Source organism: Chelonoidis abingdonii, chromosome 25 (assembly GCF_003597395.2).
Source record: "Chelonoidis abingdonii isolate Lonesome George chromosome 25, CheloAbing_2.0, whole genome shotgun sequence".
In the NCBI taxonomy this organism is placed as follows: domain Eukaryota; kingdom Metazoa; phylum Chordata; order Testudines; family Testudinidae; genus Chelonoidis; species Chelonoidis abingdonii.
Window position 1 is genome coordinate 7,924,147 of NC_133793.1, and position 10,362 is coordinate 7,934,508.

General features: G+C 48.6%; 1 long non-coding RNA gene across 1 annotated transcript; it reads right to left on the reverse strand.

The window, feature by feature from the left end:
* Positions 1 to 256: 256 nt before the first annotated feature.
* LOC142045937 (uncharacterized) lies at positions 257 to 7,850 on the reverse strand. Its single transcript, XR_012654863.1, has 2 exons — positions 7,789 to 7,850; positions 257 to 3,043 (listed from the first exon to the last, which is right to left on the reverse strand). It is a non-coding gene; the product is annotated as an uncharacterized LOC142045937 (long non-coding RNA).
* Between the last annotated feature and the right edge of the window lie 2,512 nt (positions 7,851 to 10,362).

Genomic DNA, 10,362 nt, shown 5'->3' on the forward strand with positions numbered 1-10,362 from the left:
CATAATGGCTCAGGACCCCCAGCTCCTCTGAACTACAGGGGAAATTTTGGCTCCAGATCTGAACATGGACCTACCGTTAGGCCTATTCCTGCTCTGTTTGTTCTCCTGAGAGCATAGGAAGGCCCAGACCAGGGAACCATCAAGTTCAGTCTCCGAAGGAGCATCAGCACCAGCTGCTTCAGATTCAGGTGTGAAACCCCTTCAACAGGCATTTATGCGATCGCAGACCTAAGAGAGAAGTTATTTTCTAATCCCAGGCATTTAGGGGTTGTTTTATTTCCTGAAGCAGGGACGTTTCTATTCCTTTGTACATTAGATCTGATGCAGCTGCAAATACATTAACCTAAGGGGATGCTTCTTTGCACGGCTGGTGCTCAGTATTAATAAATGAAGCTAAGAGCATTATCATGAGCTGACGAATCTATGTGACACGGGAATCGCAGGAGTAACAATGAGTGCAAATAAAATGAGTACCCAAACACAACGGACATTTGGTCTTCCTGCAGCACCTTCCATCCAGTGCTCACGAAGTGCTGTGCAAACACTAACCAGTTAGTTCCTCACTGCTCTCCAGTCTCATTATCACTGCTTTATAGATGGGGAAACTGAGGCACAAATCGGTTGCGGGACTTGTCCAAGGACACAAACCAAGATCTGTGCCAGAGCCAGGATTGGAACTAAAGAGAGAAAGAGATGCGCCGCGGAGGCTAAGTGATTTGACCAAGGTCAGTACCAGAGCCAGGAAAAGAACCCAGGAGTCCTGTCCCCACTCACTAGTTCTAACCACACACCTTTTCAGTCATATTTCCCATATTTATATAGTGCCAACAGTGCCCTAGGCACGTAATAGAGAGGAATGAAGATCAGGTCCCTTCCCTGAAGACCTTGCAGTCGAAACACATTCCTTACAAAAACAGATTTCTACTTACGTGGAAAATTAAAAGAGCTTTAAGCAAAGGTTGCTGATTGAAGTCTGTTCAGCAGTAACAGATCATGTCAATATATTCAGTAATGTGATTTGGGGTGACACAGGACTGTGGGTACGTACAGGAATGCAGACATATAGGTGCTTGTACAGCAGGTGTATCGATCTGATCATGTGTAGGTCTGTGGGTGCATAGACTCAAGGTGCAGCAATTGCACCTTTGACTGTGATCCTTTGAGATCCCACCCACTAAGCAGGGTTGGGCAGGCTCATGACCTCTTTGGGAGCCCTCCAAGGAACATTCAGGTGTGGCCAAGAGGGATGCTCATGGTTCGGAAGCTGGGGCTTTTCCCCCAGACTACACTCAAGGTGTATTTACTGGTGATTTGCTTGGTGTTGTTCTGAGTCAATTTCAAACCCACCATGACACACCAGAGTGCGTTGCGTGAACAGAGACATGATGATCTTTTGGATCAGATGAAAAGCCAAGGTTCTGAACACATGGTCATTAAAGAACATGCGGCACTAAAAGAGGGGTGAGAGAGATCAGGTGCACTGACCAAATGCTGCTGCACATACCCTACATGCTTGAGCTGATGAATGAAAGGTCTTTCATTGGGAACGTTCTGATTTGTCACAACTGAAACTTGGGGGGAAAGGATCAGTTCTGACAAATTTTTTCACTCAATTTTGGGGGAATTTTTGGATTTGTCAAAATGGCACATTTTTACAATGAAAAGTCCCAGTTTTCTGGTTCAAGATGACTTTTTGCTTCAAAATATAAACTAATTATAGTCAAAACAATCAAACAGTGGCTGAAATCAAAATGAAATGCTTCAAAATGATTGAAGCAAAACTTTTTGCTTGACCCAAACCATTTTTTTTTCTGATCACTGGTTCATGACAATTTTTGAGATTTCAACTTTTCATCCCAAATCGGGCTTGGAAAATATTTTGATATCTCAACAAATATTGTGGAACAGGAAAACCATTTCCCACCCAGCTCTATTACGTACTTCAAATTCACTCTTTTGTTTCAATTGGATAAGAGATCTCTCTCCACTTGCTGTTCTAAACAGCTGCTGAGTGTGCTGTTAGACAATTGCTTTGCTTCACCCAGGAAGCAGCGAGTGAAGAATTAACGGGACACTGCCAGTATCAACTCCAGCACACACAGGCAGGACTAAAACTCCTTATTAACCCTCTCTCCCCACCAGACACAACATCATCATATTGAAACAAGATAACTTAGTACTGAGAGATAGGTACAACATTTCCTATTGGTGGAGGTGCTGTCTACACTGATCATTAAAGACCTTAGTGCTCTGGGATCCGTTGAGATGAAAGTGATAGAACTGGGAACAGCTGCTGCTGTTCACGTTTAAGTTTGTAGATGCAGAGATCTGGGGTTTTGTGGTTGCTGTCAAATGTTCCAGCTGCTTGGGTGTCACTAATGAATGGTGCAATCCAAGCCCAGTGAAGGTCGCAAAAGGCAGTTCAACTTCTTACACTTATTTACAACTTAGGGGAAGGGATAGCTCAGTGGTTTGTGCATTGGCCTGCTCAACCTAGGGTTGTGAGTTCAATCCTTGAGAGGACCAGTTATGGATCTAGGGCAAAAATCCATAGTTGGTCCTGCTAGTAAAGGCAGGGGGCTGGACTCAATGACTCTTCAAGGTCCATTCTAGGAGATAGGTATATCTCCTATTATTATTTATATATGATTATAATTATTAAACATACAAAATGAGGTTTCCAACTGGGTGTTAATTTAATCTATTGTGAGGCCTGGACCTCTCTAGTCATTCAGCCAGCTCCTCAAAGGTGCTTTCCCTATTCAAGCACTGGAAGCTAGGAGGCCATGAGCCAAGTCTGCTTCCCAGGCAATGAGGGATGCAGAAATCTAAGCTTGATCTCTTCCAGGAAAGGTACAACCTCGTTGATACTGCTCCGGCCTATTGCACCATCCATCAGCAGATCCCAGAGCAATGTTGATGAGTTAAGTTTCATAACCCGTGGGTTTTGGATCATCCTCTTTTCGCAGCCAGTGCCATTGAAGTACTGAGCAGATATACTGCTTGCCCAAGGTCACACAGGAAATCTGTAGCTGGGCCGAGACTGGAGTTAAAGCACAAGTCAGCAGCTTTCAACGGCTAACGCATGCTTCCTCTATTAACACAGCGCATGGAACTACAAGAGCGGAGGAAGTGGCATCAGCAGAGGGAAAAGAAAGTTCAGAAGAATAAAGCAATTTACTTTTAACAGCACATTCTAGTCCCTGGACATTAGGATCGGACGCTAGAATGTCTGACTTCTCGTCCTGATTTCTTTTGCACGCCATGCCTCGGTTTCCCCATCTGTAAAGTAGGGATGCTATCTACCTAACCACACAGGACAGTGCGGTGAGGGTTAATTGCTCGGTATTTGTAAAGTGCTCTGTACCAAAGCTTGGTCTAGTGCTCCTGACTCCGGAGCCAAGACTGGATGCTCTTTGGGGCAGGGACCATCTCTGTGTGTCTCGATAGCACCCAGCACAATGGGGCCCTGCTCTTGGCTGGAGCTTGGAAATGCTACTGCAGTACAAAGCGCCTTGAGTCGGGCACGCAAAATCAGTGGCTGCTTCTGCAAAGGTTGGCTGTGGTGTATGAAGCCCCTTGGCCATCCATCCATGGGGAGGGGCAAGACTTAGTCTCGCTTGGCATACTCTTGAGTTAGGGCAAGGGCGAGACGTTGCCTATGCCCATGGCTAATGCCAGGGAGAGCTCTTGGCCTATGCCCACGGTTAAGGGTGAGGAGGAGCACACAAGGCATACACCTACAGCATGGCCATAGTTTGGGGGGTATGCGGTGCGGTGTTGGTCCCCCCAAAGTGCAAGCCTTGGGCAGGTGCGGAATTTGCCTCACACACACACAACCCCATTGGCCTGGTTGGAGCTGCCCCCTACCCCCAATCTAGAAGTCAAACTACACCTACGACCTCTGGTTTTAGGCCACAGGGAATCCCAACCTCACCCACCCATCCTACTGCTGGGGGAAGAGTCTTCATAGCACACTGCTAAGCTGGCCAGATCTCAGCACACTTCCATTCCTACTCATCACCCAGCCAGCCCCAGAGTGTTGCCTTCCCCTCCACTCAACCCTTGGACTCTTTGGGGCTCCAGCACATTACTGGAGGGTATTTTAGATCCCACAGGGAGGTCCTGAGGTCCCTTCCAACCCTGATATTCTCTGATCTGAGCCTTCAGGCGCTTGGCTTTGACCTACTGTGCATCTTTGACACACAAAGCCCAGGCTGGTCTTTGTCTCCACGCCCCCTCCAGCGCTACACTAACAAATCTTCAGCAAATCAGACACTGGGATCTTTGGACTCCGGTGGCCTGAGCTGAGCAGAGTTTGATTATCATGGTTCAGCGTGGCAACGCTTCTATCTCCTGACACAGGGTTAGGACGCAGCAGGAGCGGCCACACAAATACCTGGCTGGTTGATAAACAAACCGCAGCCCAATCTCACCAGAGATAAACCACGTGGTTCACTGCACACATGGGCATCTGGGACAGGTGGAAGGACAAAGGGCAGCGTCCCCAAGCAGGGGAGGTCAGTGTAATAAGGTGAGCTCTGCAGTGGGTTCCCGGCAACTCTCTGCTGTCCCTCCCCAGCCCCTTTTGTCCGCACCAGCTAAACCTAAGCAAATTTTCTAGTGACAGGTGTCAGCATTGCATCTTCTCGCTCCAAGAGGCAGCACCAATCGGGAATGGCTCAGGGGGCGGAAGGAGCTTTATGCCTCTAAACATCAGGCCAGGGGGCTTCCAACTGCAGCCCGGGTACCACAGGAAGGGGGCACTAGAAATGCTTCCTAAGAATGGGGCCCAATCTCAGGCCAGTCCTGAAAATGCTACGGCATACAAATAACAACCATGCTTGGATAGTCCTGCAACAAGCATCCCAGCCCCTTCACCTAGGCAAGAGATCCTGACAGCGGGACAGGTGCTGGAACGAGGGTTTCCATGCTCCGAGCCTGCAAGCTGGGGGGTCCTATCAGGAGGAGAAAGGAGCACATGGCCGGGTGGAGAGACAACATTCCCAGGTACAAAATGCAGCAGTGGAAAGGAAGGCACTTGGAATCCTGTCCCAGCTATAGGGTGACCAGACAGCAAGTGTGAAAAATCAGGACATTTTTCTCAGGGTGTGGGATATGGTTGCATACAGAAGACAAAGCCCCTAATATTGGGACATCTGGTCACCCCAGATGGTGACTGCCATGCCCGGCCCCAGCCCATCCCAGCCTGTGCCCCACACCACCACAGTCTCTCTTAGGGTCCTTTTTCTACATTCAGATGGTCCATATGCCCAAACACACACTGGTTCCAGACCCACGCGTGCACCCACCCGTTCACACGTATTTGCACACATACACCTGACCCTTCCAGACAGAAGACTCCGAAGAGTCTTTTTTCCTCAAGCCCTTACCCTCTGATGGCAGTGGGGGCCTGGGTGACATGAGTTTGGTGGGTCTCAGCCCGGTTCTGAGAGGCCAAGCCCAGACTGCACCATCCCAGTTAGCATGCATGGCTCCCCTTGTTACATAACTCAGCAGAGAGAGTCAACGTGCCATGAAGACAGAACTCCCCTCTCAGTCCTAGAGGGGTCTCTGCACAGCAGGGATGATGCACAAGAGGGGCAGTGTGAAGGGGTCTGCAATGCCCTGCCTGTGCCATCCCCGCTCCAGGGATGAAATGGAGACGTCAACCAATCTGGCACAGTCAGTATTAATATTGCGTCATTTCTACCTCAGTAGCGCCTAGACCATTATACTAGACAGTACACGCACAAGACAGATGCAGCCCTTGCCCTGCTGCGATTACAGTCTAAGGCCCTGATCCTGTAATGCAATGGGCCCACTTTGAACCGTCATGGACCAGGGTCTGCTGGCAGCCATCACAGCGCAGAGTCTAAGGCAGGACTGCCACGGGTGCCTTTCACAAGCACAGGAATTCTACCATCACCCTCCTGTAACATCCAACAAGCCGGGGCTCTTCCCTTGGCCTACTTCAGAGGCGCCCCTGGACACACGTGCACCCTCGCTGGTCAGTCAGTCCATCCGCCTCTAGGAAATGAGATCAGCACGGAAACTGAGCCAAGCTGGGTTTAAACCCTGGGAAATCACCAGGATAAGAGAGGGGACGTAATCCCCAGTTGACTTGAAAAATAAATCCTTGAGCCTCATTGAAACAAAAGCGCCATGTGTGCCCAGGGAGGGGGGAGTTTTCTTCCCAGCTGCATGCTTTCTATCAGCTGAGTTCTCACAACTCAGAAACTGTATCCGCGCTGGAATGCCAGGGGAGAGCTACAGCCGCTCTGTTAAGAAAGGCCGTACAACGGCCGAGTTGTTTCCCAGCAGGGCCACAACAATACGTGACGACAGTGCAGAGAGCAGCATGCTGTTAGAACCCCAGGCAGATTCTGGAAAGGAGCAGGGTGTGTGTGTCAAAACTTCTCCCCCCACACCCTTACATTTTGCTGAAAGGAAGTTTGATCCTGGTGCAGCACTGGCTGGGTGGGCAGGTGTTCCCCTCAGGTGTGCTGAGGAGTCTCTTCGGCCCGTAGGGACAGGGGATGCGAGTCTAGAGGAAGGGTGCTGAGAAGGAGGAAGAACTGGAAGCTAGAGGGATGATGAGCGTCACCATCTTCTTCTGTCACTGAGGCAAACCTTGGACCTTCTTGTGGACTATAAAAGGGCTATTTTCTAAACGCATCAGAGTCTCCAGTTGAAGCCTTGAGGGCCCGTGCTGCAGCAGGACAGCGGAGTGAGTTCGGGAGCTGCTCTCTGTTGGATCTGAGGAAGATCACAATGCAACGTGGCCAGATCTCAGCCCGAGGGAGTGAACAGGTTTTCTTTGCTCTTGTCACTGGGCGCCTGTCACGGTGATTTCCATTCTAGCATATTTACTCTTGGCTCCTCAGCCATAGGAATGAAGCTGATGGTTCCTAGATATGTTTGGTGACTCTAAGCCTCATGATCTGCAGCGTGCACTAGTGACAAAGGGTGACATTCACTAGACTTGTGTTGGTTCCAGGAAGCGTAGTGGACAAAAGTTTGGCTGTGGTGCTAAAGCTCAACCCTTATTCCTCCAATATGCCTTCAGCTTCCTTCCCATCCCTCAAATAGGGCCCACCTCTTCCCAATGCACAATCATCAACAAGCCCATTGATCTTTCCTTCCCTTCCACACAGACCACTCCTACCTTTAACTAGCTCTCTGCAGGGCATGGTAGTTCTGGCAGATTCCCAGCCAACCCAGAACTGAAGCTCTGTGCACCCCCTGTGCACTGCATCCTTCAGAAGCCCCTAGAGGTGGGATCTTCACTTGAAAGTCGGCTTAAAGGAACATGAGGCTCACTGGGGGGACGAAGGGGGTTTTACGCTGGGAAGGGTATGAGAGGGTCCAGGGAAAGCCAGAAGCTTGCTGAACAGGTCAAGGGAAGGGTCAGAGCCCTGTGGAAAGTGAGGGAGAAGAGAGTCTTTCTTCAAACTAATTTGAACATTGTAAACATTGCAGGTTTTCCTGGCTTCAGTTCAGGGTCTGGGCAGAAGTTTGGGCTGGTTACGTTTCCTGAATTAGGGCAGATGGACGCACGCGGTACCAGCAAATGAAGAAGGCACTATTTCCATGAGGTTTGATCTCACTGAGGCCTACGCTGTCATGACCCACCCAGCCCACAGGGAGACATTTCATCAGCCGAAGCCATGTGAAAGCAGACCAGCCGAAGCCATGTGGGACATCAGCCGAAGCCATGTGGGACATCTGCCTGCAGACCAGCCCTTCGAGAGGAGTGAAAATGAGGTTAAACTCAGGTATACGTACCAAATACCCCCACTGCCCGGGGTCTGCAGGGAAATCGGCAGAAAAACAAGTTTCAGGCACTGGACTGGGATTCAGGAGACCTCGGTTTTATTCCTGGCTCTGCCACTGGCCTGCTGAGTGACCTTTGGCAACTCATTTCAGCTCCAGGCCCCAGTTTCCCCACATGTAAAATATAGATAATGATATTGCCTTTGTAAGATCTACTGAGGAAAAATGCTCTATAAAAAGCTGGGCATTAATTATTACATCCATTTTCACTTCCCTCTGAAACGGGCTTGCATTTCCTAGATTGCTAAATAGAACCCAGCCCACGTCATTCTGTGATGTCCCAGGTAACTGAAATCTCTCTGTCATTCATGCTTGTCACAGGGTGATGTGTTCTGAACTAGGACATGGCAGGAGGATTTCATAGCAGAGAATAAAGAATTTGAACTACAGTATGTTCAGAACCCATCCCGTTCCTGCCCTGTCTCTCCTTCTCCTGACACCTCCCACAAAAAAGGATCCCATTTCTGCATGATGACCACAATAAAAGGCTTCACAGCAGTTAAAAAGAGAACTGCAAGTGAAACGTACAGGCTTTTTGAGGAAACTCTCCATGTTTTCTGGTGGAACATTCTGGTCACGTCTTGCAATTAAGCATAAATTCGGGGGAAGAAGGCACAGTCATTGGCTGACGTCAAGTGGAAATTCTAGCTTTGTAGAGCTAAAAGACAGAAAGATGAACCTCTCAGGAGCCACCTGCTTAACCCCGACAGGTGCTCAGAGCACGGAACGTGATCAGCGATGGCAGAGCGGTAATGCCCGGGGATGTTACAAAGTCACGTTCTCTCCCTTTCTCAGAAATGGATCTCCAAATTCCTATGTACAATCGGGCTGCAGCCTCACTGAGCAGGAAAGAAGCAAAAACCAGATATCATGGCTGTTTTAGGGGAAATATTCCTAAAGGAGTTAATGCTTAAAATCCCTAGTTTATGACATTGAGATTCTTCTGAGTAAAAAAGAAAGCCATGTAGACATAGCCAATGCATTTGTGAGATCTAGCGTGAGTGTGTTGGCTGGTGGTTAGTGAAAGGGGCTAGAATTCAGGACTCCAGGGTTCTAGTCCCAGTTTGTGGGAGGATGCATGGGATCTGGTGGTTAGAGAAGGGGATAGACGGGGAGTCAGGAACTGCTAGGTTCTATCCCTGATTCTGCCACACCGATTCTATATGAAAATCACTTAATGCCTCATTTTACTCACCAGCAAAATGGGAATAATCCATTTCAAGCCTCAAATGGGAGGAGGAGTGAGCAGCTGTTAGGGTTGAGGATTGTAGAACACTTGGACGGATCAGAGGATCTCACCCTAGGCATTTCTCAGGCACCCTCCGTGTGACATCTAAGCACCAAGGTCAGGAAGGAGAATTGCATTATTCTATATGCAAAGGTCACCCACTCTCTAGTATGCCTTGTTTTAGCCTGATGAAGTGGGTTATAGCCCACAAAAGCTTATGCCCAAATAAATTTGTTAGTCTGTAAGGTGCCACGAGGACTTCTCGTTGTTTTTGCCGACACATTAGCACATTACTTAATTTGCTGCTGTTGGTCTATTGGGAACCTCTCCAGACCTTGTGCTTCTTCCATGGTCACCGAAGGGAGGTTTGTGCAAAAAGGTAGATCATACACCAGTCCTTAAAGAAGGATTGGCTCATCGGACATGTGAAAAAGCTCTCAAATGCAACATGTGATTGCAGTGCTTGGTTGCCCATGGACGCAGTTCACTTGCTAAGACAGATACGATAGGTAAGCAGCTTGGAAGCAGAGCAGATAGGTCCCAACAGATGCTGCCTTGTCCCAGGAATTCCCTATTTGCTGCTATTCTACCTTCCACAGCCAGAAAGCATTTCTTATGGGGGCTGGAAAAAGCTGGCAAATTGGCAATAGGGTAAGAAAATCCTTAATTAGGTCACAAGTTTCAATCTGGCCAGGGTGAGCTGTGTTTGAAAGTCACTTGGCATGACAAGAGAAAGCTACATGCAGAGAGAACCTGCAAACTCTGAGCATTTAGGGTAGGCTGACCAGATAGCAAAGGAGTGGGGGGTAATAGGAGCCTATAAAAGAAAAAGCCCTAAATCTCAGGACTGTCTCTATAAAATCAGGACATCTGGTCACCCTAATTGAGGGGCCTCTTCTCTGTATCCTTGAGGACTTTCAGGTTCCTCTAAAATCCACAGTTTCATGTGGAGTGATCGTCCTCAGAATCTGCACTAATGCAAATTGTCCATCGGTATCAGACAGACAGTACAGCACCAAGAGAAAGCTCTCCTTAAAATTCCCCATCCATCTCTGTTCCCTACGTCATATCAACTAACAGGTGTGGGCTCACCGGTACTTCCTGGTACAGGCATGAAACACCTACCTAGCCCTGACCAGAGCAACTGCAGGTGAGACAACTATCACTGATACTAAATTAAACCACTCCAAACCAAGCCACTAGCACTGCTTCTGTTCCACCTGGGATCACTAATACCCACCCAAACAATTGCACCTGTGCCCTTCCACTGAGCCAAACCATTACAGCAGATGCACAAT